The sequence below is a fragment of the Medicago sativa genome, chromosome 4, assembly GCF_051527215.1.
Source record: "Medicago sativa cultivar Bolivia chromosome 4, Bolivia_mono, whole genome shotgun sequence".
Classification (NCBI taxonomy): Eukaryota; Viridiplantae; Streptophyta; class Magnoliopsida; order Fabales; family Fabaceae; genus Medicago; species Medicago sativa.
In genome coordinates this window covers 92,629,866-92,647,061 of record NC_140752.1, presented here as the reverse complement: position 1 = coordinate 92,647,061, position 17,196 = coordinate 92,629,866, and the positions used below count along the sequence as shown (strand labels likewise).

Genomic DNA, 17,196 nt, shown 5'->3' with positions numbered 1-17,196 from the left:
ATTCAAACACAAGTCTTCACATCCTGAAGAGCTAATCATTGGAAACAAAGATAGTCCAAGAAGAACAAGATCACATTTCAGACAAGAAGAGTCAATGATTGGACTAATCTCAATGATTGAACCTACAACAGTTGATGAAGCACTTTCAGATGATGGATGGATCCTAGCTATGCAAGAAGAGTTGAATCAATTTCAAAGAAATGATGTGTGGGATCTGGTACCCAAACCTCAGCACAAGAACATTATTGGAACAAAATGGGTATTCAGAAACAAGCTGAACGAGCAAGGTGAAGTAACAAGAAACAAAGCCAGACTTGTTGCACAAGGGTATAGTCAACAAGAAGGCATTGATTACACTGAAACGTTTGCTCCAGTTGCAAGATTGGAAGCAATCAGGTTACTTCTTTCCTATGCAGTTAATCATGGCATAATATTATATCAGATGGATGTCAAGAGTGCATTTCTCAATGGTGTCATAGAAGAAGAAGTGTATGTTAAGCAACCTCCTGGATTTGAGGATATTAAATATCCTGACCATGTTTTTAAATTGAAGAAATCACTATATGGCTTGAAACAAGCTCCCAGAGCTTGGTATGATAGACTAAGTAATTTCTTAATCAAAAATAACTTTAAGAGAGGACAGGTTGACACTACACTCTTCAGAAGGACCCTTGGGAAAGATATTCTTGTTGTGCAAATATATGTTGATGATATAATATTTGGTTCTACTAATGCATCTCTTTGCAAGGAATTTTCTGAGTTAATGCAGGATGAATTTGAAATGAGCATGATGGGAGAGCTGAAGTTCTTCCTGGGCATTCAAATCAATCAATGCAAAGATGGAGTCTATGTTCATCAATCAAAGTACACAAAGGAGCTTCTGAAGAAGTTCAAACTTGAAGATTGTAAAGTGATGAACACTCCAATGCACCCTACGTGCACCTTAAGCAAAGAAGATGAAGGAGCTAAAGTAGATCAGAAGCTGTATAGAGGTATGATTGGTTCTTTGTTATACCTCACTGCATCTAGGCCAGATATTTTATTCAGTGTATGCTTGTGTGCAAGATTCCAATCAGATCCTAGAGAATCTCATATGACTGCTGTCAAGAGAATCTTCAGGTATTTGAAAGGAACGACCAATCTTGGACTCCTTTATAGGAAATCCTTAGATTATAAGCTAATTGGATTCTGTGATGCTGATTATGCTGGTGATAGGATTGAAAGAAAGTCAACCAGTGGCAATTGTCAATTTCTGGGTGATAATCTTATATCCTGGGCTAGCAAAAGACAAACAACTATTGATATGTCTACAGCAGAAGCAGAATACATTTCAGCTGCAAGTTGTTGTACACAACTACTTTGGATGAAACATCAGTTGGAAGATTATCAGATAACTGCTAACAGTATTCCCATTTATTGTGATAATACTGCTGCTATTTGTTTGTCTAAAAATCCAATTTTGCATTCAAGAGCGAAGCACATTGAAATCAAACACCATTTTATCAGAGATTATGTTCAAAAAGGAATTTTAGATATACAATTCATTGATACTGAAAATCAATGGGCTGATATATTTACTAAGCCTTTAACTGTTGAAAGATTTGATTTTATAAAGAAAAATTTGAACATGCACTTTGTATCTGATTAAATGCTTGCTTGCTCCTGAATAGGATTTTAGGTTCTGAAGTTAGTTCAGAAGCGGTAGTCCATCAGAAGCTCTTTATTGAGGTTCTGAGGAAAACTCGCTTCTGATGATGACGTCAGCATCTGAAGTCCAGAAGCTGGATTTATTGCTTCTGAATAGTTGAATTAGTGGAAACGTTGGAAGTTACCTTTTAAAAAGTAACTTCTGGCCCACTAACTTGGTAGTTACTCTGTGAACTTCTTACGTGGCCTGTATGTGTTGGTGTATAACTAAAAGGGCAATGATGATTTAATAGCTTTGAAAGTACTTTTCACGCGCCCCCAATTTTGTCATTAATGTTATGTTTGTTTGTCTCTTTTGAATTGCAATCGTTTTACTTCTAACACTTTGTCAATTCACACACTACTCACTCACAACAAACACATTTGCTCTCAAACCTCTTGCGAAGTAAGCGCATTCTCTCAAACTTAGAACCCTAAAATCTTCATCTTCTTCAAATCTTCGTCAATCATCAAATGGCATCATCAAGCTCAAAAGTTTCAGAATCTACATCAAACAAGCAAAGCGTATCAGAATCTGGGTCCATCTACAAAGAGAGGACTATGGATATTCCATGGGAATCCTTAATAGTTCAAGTAGAGTCACCGGTGGATTTTGCTTCACTCAAGAAGTATGAAGTAAACATGGAAGGCTTGATAGAAACTCAGATGATGTCTGAGTATTTCAAGATGCTAAATGGGCCAACATATGTGAACTTGGTCAAGGACTTTTGGTTAAAAGCTGAAGTGTACAATGAAAAGCCTGCAAAAGTCGTAAGCAAACAAGCGGGGTCAAAGAAAGGGAAAATGGTCATGGATATGAATCCTACATCATTTGATAGCTTAGAAATAAGGTCTGAAGTGATGGGCATTCCTATAACCATCACTGAGGACGTTATAGCTAAAGCTTGTAGGATGGATGCAGAGGGAAGATTCCAAGAAATAGTCAGGAAGGAAGATGTCCTGCTACAAGGTTACTACAACACTCTTTTGGGTGGGAAGAAAGATGCAAAGCCTTCTGAAATGGAGATTCACAACAGGATGTTGGTGAAATTCAGTAATGATTGCTTCTTTCAAAGAGCAGGAGGATCTGACCAACCCAACAATCAACAGAAGCTAGCAATTTACTTCATGGCTATTCTGGAAAAGATAAACTTCCCAAGATATGTAATGGATCATCTCTGCTGGGCCATAAATGAAAGCACTATCAGAGGAAGAAAACAAGTACCCTATGGAAGATTGCTGTCTGAAATCTTTTATCAAGGAAGGGTGCTGGAGTTCTTAAAAAGGACAAGGAGTGCTTCTGATAGATGTTTCGAAGTCTCTACTGCTGAAAGGACTATCAGTAGCAGGAGCTTATGCTCTATGAAGTTCATCAAAGAAGCCCCTAAAGATGAAAAGTGGTTAGATATGACAACTGCTGAAACTGAGATAATCAGGGACTTTCCTCCCATCTTTAAGGAAAGTGACTCTGATTTCCTAGTTCAATCAGTAGCTGAGTATGTCCTGGAAGAAGATGCAAGCACTCAGGAGGAAGCTGTTCCTGCTAAAGTAAAGAAGGTAAAGAGTGCCACTGCATCAGAAGCAATTACTGATAAGGGCAAGCAAAAGAAGGATGTCAAAAGAAAGAGGGGGAAAGCTGAAACAGTTTATCACAAGGAAAAACTGGATGAAGCTTTGGATGAAATAGAAAAGGAGGAAGTTGAGCCCAAGCTGAAGAAGAAAAAGGCACCTGTTGATATAAAAAGCTCTATGGTTGAGCTGACTCCTGCCAAGGCCAGAATGGCTAAGGAATTTGCTGCTTTTAAGTTATCAGAGTTACAGGAGAAGAAGAGAATAAGGGCTGCTTCTATTCCTGAGAAAAGAGTGACTTCTGATATGAAGAAAGAAGATGATGAGCAAGCTGTTCAGATGCTAGCTGAGATAAAGAGGAAAGAAGCTCAGCACAATCAGGAAAGGGATCAAAGGCTCAAGGCTTCAGGACTGGAGAATTGTGATAAATTTCTCAAGAAGAAGTCTGAAGAAGTCAAGGAAGTGGCTGTTAAAGCTTCAGAAGCGGTTCTGAAAGCACCTAGTGCTACCACTTCTGTAGCTGGCTCTTCAGTCAAGGTATGTCAGATTCCAGTCACCTCTACCCCCATTTCACCCCTTTCACCACAAGCAACTGAGCAAGAAGAAGACACTTCTGTCTTAGACAGTCTTGCTCTCCACTACTCAGGTGAGTTACCTTTAGACAAATCTACTTCAGAAAAGGCCTCTGAAACAACTCCAGAAGCAACTGCTTCTGAAAATGTTGTTTCAGAAAACCCTCATCAACAAACACCTGAACCACAAAAACCCACAACACCCCCACAATCACCAATAGCCATCATTGACCCCCAACTCAACAATCAAACAACAACTTCACTACGACAACCACCAACTGAAACTGAATTTCAACCTTTACCTGAACACTCCCCAGAACCAACTCCCATGGATGTTGACATCTCTCTAGTCAATGTTCAAGCCTCAACCTCCACCACACACATTGTTTCTGACCAGCCTTCATCTTCAAACACACAAACACACCTTACCTTTCCAATTCCTAACCCCATTCAAGATTTAGAAATCAGTGATTCTGATCTTGAAACCCTTGATCATCCACCCACAAACATCCTGGAATCTGGATATATCAATACTGAGCTTCTCACAATTCTGAGTCAGATGCATAATCTGGTGGATCAACGAAGGACAATTGATCTCACAAGTGCATATGAAGACTCCTGGGCATCACTTCAGAACCGGGCAGCTGAGCTTATTGAAGAGATCAAGGCTAAATGCATCAGAGTCAAGCAAGCTTCAGTCAGAAGGCTAATGGAAAATCTGAATCAGAGTCTTAGAGTAAGAAGCTCTACACTGCTCCTGGCAAACCAGCCTTTCTTCTTTGAAACGGATTACTTGACCAGAGAAGCCAGGTTGTGTAAGCTTCTGAAGAAACAGATGGCACAGCAGCAGCAAGAAGCTAAGGAAAGGGAACAAGCTCTTCTCCAGAGGCAACAACAGCTTGAAGAACTGTTGCAGAAGAAAATTGAAGAAATGGAGGAGATGAAGAAACAACAACAAACCAACCCTTAGTTGCACACCCTTATGTTTTTCTTTTTGTTTGTTGTTTGTTTTAAATTCCTAGTCCTTGCTTCTGAAACCATCGTGTTTTATTTCTCTATGCTTCTGAATGCTTACTGGTTCTGACTGTTTAGCTGCTTCTGACAATTGATATACATGTTCATATATTTTGCTCTGACTTATTTAGTTCACTTTCTTTTATACTCTCTCCTGTTTGAGTTTTTCTCATATCTTTTTGTCTTTTATGCTTAAATTTTTTTTGATAATGACAAAAGGGGGAGTATATGTGACAAGTATTTAAAGGCTCTGAGCCCCATTAATGGCATTTGAAATTTTTGAAAACCTTCTATCATTTTTTTTACCTTATTGGTATAAGCTATGAACGAACGAAGGAGTATCAAAATTCAAGTAAAATTAATTGAACCATTCTTCTTATCTATAAGTTTATTCTTTCAATTTTGTTTTTAAGCTCTGATAATATTATTGCGCGAAAAATGAATTTAATTAACCTGGATAGAACCTAGGGGGAGCTTACAAACCTCACCTTATAGACTATCAGACTCAGGGGGAGTTTGAGCTTACAAACCTCAGATTCTGAGCTTACAAACCTCAGAACCCCAAAGTCAACTTGTTAATTAGATTAACAACAATTGATCAATTTTAAATACTTTTGTTTGTCATCATCAAAAAGGGGGAGATTGTTGGAACAAAATGTGTTTAACAATGAACCTTAAAGGGTTTTGATGATAACAAGGTATTAAAAATTGTAAATTGGACTAGCTAATATTTGTTCAAGTGTACAGGACCATAATTATAAAGTTACATCATCATTGGTTCTGAATGAGCAAATAAAGAGCTATGGAAACAACAAAAATTTGAAGCTTGGACGCTCCTGAAGGCAACTTGCTACTGAAGAGAAAAAGCGCTCCTGAAGTCAAGCTGCTCCTGAAGAAATAGCGCTCCTGAAGTAGGCTGCTCCTGAAGAATAGTGCTTCTGAAGACAAGAGGTCCAGAAGCCACATCATCAGAAGCTGCGTCATCAGAAGCTGCATCATCAGAAGCTGCATCATCAGAAGCCATTTCACCAGAAGCTGAATATCAACTGGATTTGCAAAGAATCAAGAATTGAAGAATTATCAATGCAAAAGCTGTCTATTGGATTCGAAAACACAAACAAAGGATTAGTGGAGTTTGCAACGGTCATTTCAAAGGTGTTTGAAGGCGTGTGTTTGCAATTTGGACGAAAGCGTTGACATTGTACTTTGTACGAATTGTACAACCACGTTCTCCACTACTCTGTTTTGTGTCCGCGCTACAGGACAAGAAAACAGCTCCAGAATACGGTTTCGCCTGCATAGATGTTCCTTTGGATAAGGAATGGATTTCAAATTTGTTCTTCATAGGACAACAACCAAATCAGGCAAAAGATCATTGGTGAAAGATCAAGCTTCAACAACGACTCTTTGGTGTGCTGGCAATTTCACAACGTCTCTTTCACACCTCTATATAAAGGAGTGAAGACCTAGAGATTTGGTAATGCAAGAACGCTGAACGAAAGACTCACAAGATTTTCACAAGTACCAAACCTCTGCTGAAATTGTTCTGCATTCACTTAGAATTTCTGTGTCTCAAAGTCATATCTTAGAAATTCTTAAGTCCATTGAGTCTGTATCTGATTTGTATTGTGAGCACCTCTGATTGTATATCAAGTGTTCAACCTTAAACAATTTTCTGTGTAATTTTGTTTAGTTAGGAAGTCTCTTGCAGTTGTGCTTGAGCAGGAAGTCTCTTGATTGTGTTCTTGAGCAAAGGAAGTCTCTTGCTTGTGTGCTTGAGCATTGGAAGTCTCTTGCTTGTGTGCTTGAGCATTTGTAATCAGATATTACTCATAGTGAAATCTCCTTGGAAGTGCAAGGGGGACTGGACTACTTCCGGATTGTGGAAGGAACCAGTATAATTGCTTTGTGTCGTTCTTCTTCTCTCTCTCTGTTTTATTCCGCTGCATTTAGATTCTGATTATCACTTCAGAAGCTGTCTCGCTTAGCTTCTGATCAGTGTGTTCAGTTTTTAGGAGAAACGAAGAATTTTTCTAAAACACAATTCAACCCCCCTTCTTGTGTTTTTCTCACCTTCAATATTCAACTATATTCTCTATCACACAATGATCATGTCAATTAAGATTACACCAATAGGATATGTCCATCCCTTATATAATAAGGGAACAAGTGTAATCAAATTCAATAAAAAGAATTTAAATTAATTAAAATATGACTAACCTCGAAAAGTGTAATTAATTCTCCTTGTATGTAGAGTCATTAAGCTTCGATGACTTAAAGAAAATTCCGCACAACTTGGCATATTGTCATCTCAATTGGTTCATAATTCAACAACAACCAATAAAGCAAGAGAAAGACTCCAATAATAGATCAATACAATACAAAGGATAATAGTTTTTCAATTGCATTCAGAATTGCTCAAAATTATCTTTTATGATATTCCACAATTGAGCATTCAAATAAGAACAAGGCAACATATAATTTAATAATTATAAATTCATATACATTGATATTTGGTGCTATGATTGATGAAATTGAGTGTAAAGTAATTTCACAAATAATATTTTAGACTCATCCTTGGGAATATATATCTCACATATAATTTTTTTTTTAATTTTTTTTTTTTACATATTTCACAAAATAAAATTTATTCCCATAAATAAAAATGTGAAAACAATGTTTGGAAATTATTTACAAACTACTCAATTTTCAAAACAAATCAATCCACCAAAAACAAATCAAATCCTCTTGATAATGCACAATTTGATCCATAAAATATTAATCATGGTGTTTCCTTCAGGATTTGAGATAAAATAAAATTATGCATGATGAAATATTCATATAATAATCATGTCAATATTTATTCACATTAGATGCACATGCACAATGAATCACAACATGTGAAATTTGTTTCAAAAACCGCAAACCTTATGGCAATAGAAACAAATATAAAATCAATTTTTAGTGACAAAAACAACATCAAAAGGAGTAGCACAAAAATACATGATTTTAATTTAAACATGACTACTCAAAATTGTCTCTGGATCCACACATGCAATTGTAATTCAATCATGATAAACATATTATTTTAAAGCAACTTCAATCTATCCATAAACAAAATCTCAAATTCACTCAAATAATAGAATAGAAACTATAGTCATATATAAATGAAACTATCCATAAACTTAACAGAAGAAGGAGCCACACAAAAATGAATCAATTTACCAATTTCACATGTATTAATACATCTTTGACACATATAAAAATAATAATAATTGAGCAAACAATTATTAAACTCAAACCATCTTTCATATTGATCACGAAAATTTTCCAAAATTCCACAAAGAAAACAATCAAAACTCTTGTTCAAGTAATTTCAATGAAAATAGTTTGCCAGATATTCAAAGACCGAGCACATACAACAATAGGAAATATTTTAATTTTCCTATCAGCCATATGATTTTGAAAATTAAAAACAATTTCGATGAATCAAATTGAATACTAACAAACAACTCTTTTAATTCAAAGCTTCAAATTGTATGTTCAATATAAGAACAAATTCTTGAAAATAAAGTTGAACCTTTTAAACAAGTATGCAAATTCACCATGAAGTACAGACCATATATATAAATATATCAGCCCAAAAAATACCAAGGTGAAAAGAATATCAAATTCCAAGACATGGCAACGATATTAACAAAAATGAGCCAAAGTGAAAAGATTTAATTCTAAATCTTTAGAAACATATCACTCAAAATTAATCGATATCCATATCCACTTTAGAAACTTGAATTCAATTGCACAATGAGAAGGATTCTTTTTCAATCCATATTAATATAAAAGAAATTAATATCCAAAAAATGTCACTTTAGTAGCACATAGATTCAATCAATTCATGCCAAAATATGAATATAAATTATGTCCAAATTAAAACATAAAAAATCAAAGCATGAAAGATGCATCAAAATTACCCAAAATTTAAAGGAAATCGATATGCCTTGATTTGCTTAATTATACAAACCTAAATTCAAGATGACACATGTGCATGACGCCAATAAAATAATGATAACAATAACAACTTATGCATAAAAACTGAATCCCATATGTTTGTAAATATGCCAACCGAAACTGGATTCCTAATGAAGTAAAGCAAAGTACTAAACGATGCACAATAACAGAAAACCATTCCAATTATAATTAAATTCTGAAATTGAAACCTCATGATAATATTGTGACGTGATGGATAACGTATTTAAAAACCAAGTAAAAACAACTCTACAACGAGAGAAATAATTACGGCACGAAAACACATATTTCTCAATCATCAAACGAATTTGGCTTTGTCGGTTCGCAGTTAAATTAAAATAATCTTCCAAAGGAAAATTGATTCATGTAGCAACCAATATATTAATTGTTGAAACAGTTGACATAATACGAACATCGCACATGATCGCAAGTTAAATTGCTAATTGAAACCGTAACGAGTTTTACGAAAAATAAATTCAATCAGCAAAAAAAAAATCAAATACGACTACTATACATGAATCGTATAAAATAGTAACCCCGAACATTAGGGTTCTAAATCATATAACAGAGGCTCTGATACCACATGTAAAAAATTAAATCATCAAGATCGAGTTATTATATGAAATTAGAACAAACTTACTTGGAAACCATGGTGACCGGATTCGCCGAGATTGAAGACAAAGTCTTCCTTTGCCTTTCACATGCTCCAAACTTAGGGTTTTCAATGGGGCAAACCACTAATGAGCAGAATAGTCAGAGTGATGGCAAAGGGGACCTAGCCTCTCTATTTATAACCGTGCAACCCTAGGCATCACCCATCATGGGCCTAGTGTTTGGGCCTACACTATGTTTCTACACAAATCAGATTAAGTGTCCAAAAGCCCATTATTTATTGATCACTCTTATTAGGGCCTAAAGCATCATCAAATGGATCACAACATCAGTCCGTTTTTATTAAAACCAAAACCAACAATTGATTGTAGCCCACAAAATATTAGAAGAAATTCTAACAATAAAAACAACAAAAATTAAATTAGCATGGTAGTAACAAAGCAAATTAAGAGAATTGGTTTTCAATTAATTAACATGAAAATTCAAGTCAAACGATGGAAAAAATGGAAAAGAAAAAATGGAAAAAAACGCACCCATGCAATCAGAATACCAACTAGTATGTCAAAGGCTTTTTCCAATATTTTGAAAACGATGCTTCGACGGCAACATCGGCGATTGCTGGTGTTGTGAGAGGAATTTCCGGTTTCCGATGATGATAGGCCACATCGGCAATTGCTGGTGTTGCGAGAGGAATTTCCGGTTTCCGATAATGAGCGAGTTGAAGAATTTGAGTTGCTCGGAGCGCTGATGGGAAGGATGCTTGGTGCTACACAGAACAATTTTCTTGTAATGGTGTTGTTAACGATGCCGTGATTGCTGGTTAAGATGGCCGTTGACACTATTCTATGTAGGGGTTGGTAGGGTAAAACGGAGCTCCGGTTATCTAGTGGTGGCGGTGTTGAGTGGTGGTGGTGGAAGGGACAAAGGTTGAATCTTGGCCTGTATCGTTCGACCCTGGTCATTGTGACATTGCTCTTCTTCAAACGTGATGGCGGTGGCGGTAGTGGTTAGCGGTGGTGGTGGGAGTAAGTTGTTGGTGTTCGAAGCCGGCAACAGAGGGGGAGAAAGGGTCCCATTGCTCGACCCTTATGACATTGCTCTTCAAGCAGCGTCGAGATGGTGATGAAGGTGGCGGTGGGAGTGACAAAGGTGGCTTCTTGGTTTCTGGAGACATTTTCTTGTCTTTTCCGGTGACCGATCAAGTGTTTGTTGCTGCTTGGTTAATTAATTACTACGCAATAAAAGTTTAAGCTGAATATATATATAACGCTATTTATGCAGTTTTATTTCATCATTTCTCTGCATTGCTCGGGAATATTAGTGCAAATGAGACCCTATTTTGTCTTTAGCCACCTATGTAAAACAACAAAAATCCTATTTATGTAAAAATATATTTTTACACTGTTTAAATATAATTAAATAAACTATTTTCATCGTCAAAAAAAAAAACTATATTCATATATTGTAGTTTTTATTTTTTAATATGCTTTATAATATAGTATACTTGGTTCATAATAAATAAAAGCTTCAGTTATCCTCTTCTTCTAATTCACATGAAAAATGTTGTAATATTCAAACCAAGTAATTAAAGGAAATAACAAAGTTAGAAAAGTAAACCAACATTATAGGGTCCATTTAGTTTTGACCAGCGCATGTTTTGGTCCAACTTAAACCACTTAAATGACCTAGTATTGCAGGTTCTCTTTCAGTTAAAACATACTATACATCCTATTATCCAAAAACACACTAGCAGCCCCCTTTTCTAATTTAATTTTGTTGAATATTTAGATGTGGAATTTTCATGTATGAGAAGAAATTAAAAGAAATATGATAACAAATAATTAAGACCAGTAATAATGAGAAATAAAGTAAAGGAACTTATCGAATTTGGTTGCCGACACAACTCAATCAAAATCTTCACAAATCAAATTAGAGGAAACCTACAAAACAACACACTGTTAAGTAATCTGAGGCGTGACATAATCACTGTCCTTGAGGATTTTATCCGCCTCATAAGCGCATATCCTCCCAGGATACAACAGTTCTTCCCCGTTATGAATCATAACCGGAGGTGACAGAACAGCTCAAATTTATCTCAAAGATATCAGGAGATGTGACCCAAAAACTTAATATTTTGGAGGAGGGAAAATAATTTTTGTATGGGTATATGAAGTAAGGGAGTATGCATGTACTATATGCAGACTGATCATTTTTTATATCTTGCGTATTGCTCAAAGCAATATATATAAGCTATATACAAAAAATGACCATAGCACAATAATAAACGTGGGAGCATAAAAATAGCTTCTTTGAAACAATCATAGCATAAATATAGGGATGCTATTAAGCTAATTTAATGAGCACGTTAATAAGTCAAAATTATGCCAACATATTACATAGATGGGTAACTATATGAAAAACATGTTTATATGCTTTGATGAGTCATAGAAAGAATAGAGGAATGGTTTGTTAGAATAGAACCGGTCAAAAGCAATAACTTCAGTATAATTCTAATAATAAAAATTTTACAATTAATTTATTTTTTTCAACTAAAATTATTTTTCACTTATTCTAAGGAATATTTATATTTGAACTTTTGAAATATAAGCAATATTTACAACAATCCCCCACATATTTCAAAAGTTAAAATAAAAAGTTAAAAAGAATTTTTTTTGGGTAAACATCGTAGATGTAATGCATCGGAACGGTATAGCAAGCTATGGAACCCGTCCTAGACTAATAAGACTTAACACACAGTGAATTGGTTTAGCAAGCTATGGAACCCAAGACACTTGTTGTATGTTAGAGGTCTTATAATCACACTACACCCCCACAATTCATGCTGTTACGCGGTTGTGCGCGAATAGGCCGTGCGCGTGCCTGGTATTCATGAGTGCTCTAGAGATTTTGCCAAGATCTCATGCAAGCGGCCCCACTTGACACTCATATAGGCGATTTCATCAAGTGTATGCTGCAAGTCATACACCACCCATAAGGGATATGATAATCGTTGAAAGCAGTATAGCTTATCCTCTCAATATTGCAGTGTCTAGCACTTACTCAAATACACCATAGGAAAGAGACTAGGATTAAATTTAGCGCTAGCAGAACTAACATGTGACTTGTTCTTACCACATTGAACCTTCTTCATGGGATCTCCAATCACAAAGGTTGGGTTCCTATCACATGTCAATTTCGATTGGCTTAAGTCTCAATCCCCTCGATGCTCACAAATTTATTTCATCCCAGGGGCTTTATTAGTAGCTACTTTATACACAAATGATGAAGACAATTTTCTTTCATCATATAAGATTGACTAAGACGTCTCTAAGTCAATCAATCTCATATTTCATCAAGTCTATGAAAATAAACTTGGTTACACAATAATTTTATACAAGTCGTTATCAACATGTTCATAAATAAGAAAAATCTACTTATAGATTTATTCTCGTTGGATTCATATTTATTTGACATCTTTGTAATATTTTAATACAAAGGTTTATCCACTCTATAAACAATATATCATATATCATCAACATACCTTCTACAGTATACTCTTCAGGTCTACTTAGATAACTTCTAAGCGACAACATCTCTACAAAGGAAAAATTGATTATATTTATCACACAGGTCTACTTAAAAGACTTTCAAGCGACAACACCCCCACATTAGGTAACATTAGTGAATGTTTATTCATTTACTTGAATAATTTCCAAGTAACAATGTCAACTCAATTTTATTTAATCAAGCAGCATTAAAATCATGAAATATACTCAACATTTTAATTTCAAAATATTTATCTAACTATAATATTTTCATAACTATAACATCAACTAACTCATTTATTGAGGTCAAATAATAATCCAGCTTAATTCAAATAAGTCAGTAGCACAAAGTTTCATATGATCAAATTAATGAGCATCAAACCAAAACTTTCATATAAACCATAAAATTCTAATTAGAACAACTCCAGAAACATAACTTAAAATAATAGTTTGACATTCCGACACATACAATCATATTAAAGGAAAATTCCCCACTTTGTATGTCATATATATTATCATGAGAACTAGATAAAATTTCACTAAATTGAAGTATGTAGAATCATATCAAAAGTTCATGATCATAACCATCACACAATAATGCGAGAAATAAAATTAGTCATAAAGTAATATTATCCCCTTAGCTCACAATGACTATCACTTGTCACAAACAAACATAAGTTCTATCTTCTAACACAATAATTATGCAGCTTATTCCAAACTATCAAAGTCAAGTTTTCCAAAACAATAATCCAATATCAAAAGCATTAAAACATGGCATGCTTTGTAGTAGTTGTTAATCACAAAGTTGAAGATACTGAGCAATAGTGAGCATGGAGAAATCAAGTAATGTCATGAGGTCAAACTAAATACAAAACAGCTTCACATAAAAGTTAAAACCCCCACATTTTGAGAATTGCACATCCATCAAAAGCAAATTCTCTTATTGAGAATAAATGACACACACATGTTAAAAGGATATTTCAGTTATTCAAGCATGTAAGAAATTCACCACTGGGTGCATAACCAAACTTTAATTTAAAGAGAAAGATAATTTCAAGCTTAATTATTCTCGTGAAAGTTTTGGCTTAAGAAATTGTCCATGCTCACCTCTTAAAACCATGAACAAGCAATTTAAATATGATATTCACATAATGAACAAAATAGATTATATGCAAGTGTTGATTCAAATAAATCTCAAGATCAGAAACTTGGACTAGTATCATCTAGATTAATTAACCATTCAATAAGTGCACATATTTCAGTTTCATTGTATAAATTATAAAACCATTAGGAAGCTGAAAAATCAATCAAGTCTCATGTAAATTCAATTATTATCAAATAAAGCATATACCATATTCACAGGTAAACCTAGCACTAGAATTGCACCAAGAATACACGTAGCCTATAAATCTTATCAGCTTACAGTCACATATGAACCCAATATAGATATACATTTATAACTAGCACAAAGTAAATCATATGTAATAATGATAAATGAGACAAAATAGATAGAACCTGAGAGAAATATATGACTCAGAATTTATTCTCCATTTTCTGCAAAATCAAGTTCACCAAACTCCTGTTGCATCGCTCACAGTTTTCATCAAAATAGTGGCAACGGGTCACATACTGCCGATCTCCCATCCTCTTACTTTTTCCATTCCTTTTCTATTCTTCTACCAGCATATGAAAGCTGCGGCAACAACTTACGATTGTGAGTTGCATTGTAGGGTTTAATTAGTAAAATCCTCAAGATTGTTGAATATTTAGATGTGGAATTTTCATGTATGAGAAGAAATTAAAAGAAATATGATAACAAATAATTAAGACCAGTAATAATGAGAAATAAAGTAAAGGAACTTATCGAATTTGGTTGCCGACACAACTCAATCAAAATCTTCACAAATCAAATTAGAGGAAACCTACAAAACAACACACTGTTAAGTAATCTGAGGCGTGACATAGTCACTGTCCTTGAGGATTTTATCCGCCTCATAAGCGCATATCCTCCCAGGATACAACAGTTCTTCCCCGTTATGAATCATAACCGGAGGTGACAGAACAGCTCAAATTTATCTCAAAGATATCAGGAGATGTGACCCAAAAACTTAATATTTTGGAGGAGGGAAAATAATTTTTGTATGGGTATATGAAGTAAGGGAGTATGCATGTACTATATGCAGACTGATCATTTTTTATATCTTGCGTATTGCTCAAAGCAATATATATAAGCTATATACAAAAAATGACCATAGCACAATAATAAACGTGGGAGCATAAAAATAGCTTCTTTGAAACAATCATAGCATAAATATAGGGATGCTATTAAGCTAATTTAATGAGCACGTTAATAAGTCAAAATTATGCCAACATATTACATAGATGGGTAACTATATGAAAAACATGTTTATATGCTTTGATGAGTCATAGAAAGAATAGAGGAATGGTTTGTTAGAATAGACCCGGTCAAAAGCAATAACTTCAGTATAATTCTAATAATAAAAATTTTACAATTAATTTATTTTTTTTCAACTAAAATTATTTTTCACTTATTCTAAGGAATATTTATATTTGAACTTTTGAAATATAAGCAATATTTACAACAAATTTACCGAGTTTTTTTTCTTTTTCTTTTCAGATCTAACAAACCCCAGGACTGCAATGGCAATGGAGAGAAATTTCTTCTTCAATTCTAAATGTTAAATTAAAACAAGAGAATATTATTAAATTAAAACAACTTCAAGCAATTTTAGGATGTATTTTAATTCTCAACTAATCCATTTGTTGCAGAAATTACTAGGACTTGATGGTTTTGTTGCAACTTCACCCAAATCACGTAAGAATTTTAAGTAAGCCAAACTGAATGTAAATTTTCAGTTTATAAAGCCATGAAGATAAATACTGATATTTATAAATTTGTCAATCCAGCAGCACCTAGAGAAATTAATCTACGAATGGATCATTCCGTGTCTAAAATTGATGACAAAATAATCATAAACTGGAGAAGAAGACAATAGGGATGAAATTGAGGATTGGATTTGATGGAAAGAAGAAGAAGGCGACGCAGGTGATGGAAAGAAGATGAAACTGGAGGATGAATCACTCGTAGGAGAAAAGGAAGAGAAATAAATTTTGGTTTTTAGTTTAGTATAAGGGTATTTTAAGTATTTCACTTGATGATAAAAATGATAAGGTGTGGTTGATCTTACATAAACTCGGGTGTCCTACAACTTGTACAGCAGGTACTAAACTATTAATCCTAACCGTTTATATAAAATATTATTATATCAAATACTAAATTTCAATTGGTCCAAGTTGGACCCCAACTTTCACTAGTCCAAATTAAATTTAACCAACATTATATCAATAAAAGAAAAAAAGGTAAGGCTATAATATTTGGTTAATCTAAGGGCAACCTAAGTCTCTATCATGTTTTCGAAACTAATGAATAGCCACGAGATGAAGAATTAAAAAGAAGAGCAAAAACTATAATACAAAATTGAAAAGGCATTATCCAATTGTTGCTTGGAGAAATCCTTAAAAAAATAGTTGTTTGGAGAAAGTGATGATGAACATAACCAAAATTTGAACTATAAACATTTATAGTTGCCATTCTTATATAGAAGCAAGGATGAAACCAAAGTGAAAATGGAATCATCCTTTATCCTCTTCTCCCAATTTAGATAAAAAAAAACTGTCATATATATCCACGTTAAGGAATAAAAGAAAATAAGAAAGTTAGAAAAGTAGACTAATTATCAAGCATTATAACAATTAAAACATGTCTTAGAAACCAATGAATAATCAAGATATAAAGAGTAAAAAAGGGATGAAATAAACTATAATAAAAAATGAGAAATGATATTTGTATAACCATTTTATGACAACTTTTGACGTCTCTTATACTCATACGATGTTCTTATTCTCTCTTTCCATTTTTTTTCTTTCTATTGTTTTTGACCAATAAAAAGAAAGAAAAAAGAAGTTGTTTCAAATGATTGTTCAAACATCACTACTCTAACAAGTTGAAGAAGTATCATCCGAAAGTTATGATGAACTTATCAAGCATAATAACAATTAAAAACATGGGTCAATTATTTGACCACTCTAAGAGTAACCTGGTCTCTATCATGTTTTAGAAACCGGTGAATAATCAAAACATGAAGAGTAAA

At 34.1% G+C, this 17,196-nt stretch overlaps 1 long non-coding RNA gene across 1 annotated transcript; it reads left to right on the top strand.

Moving 5' to 3' along the window:
* Positions 1–15,665: 15,665 nt before the first annotated feature.
* Positions 15,666–16,350, top strand: LOC146933849 (uncharacterized). Its single transcript, XR_015008442.1, has 2 exons — positions 15,666–15,860; positions 15,956–16,350. It is a non-coding gene; the product is annotated as an uncharacterized LOC146933849 (long non-coding RNA).
* Positions 16,351–17,196: the final 846 nt, after the last annotated feature.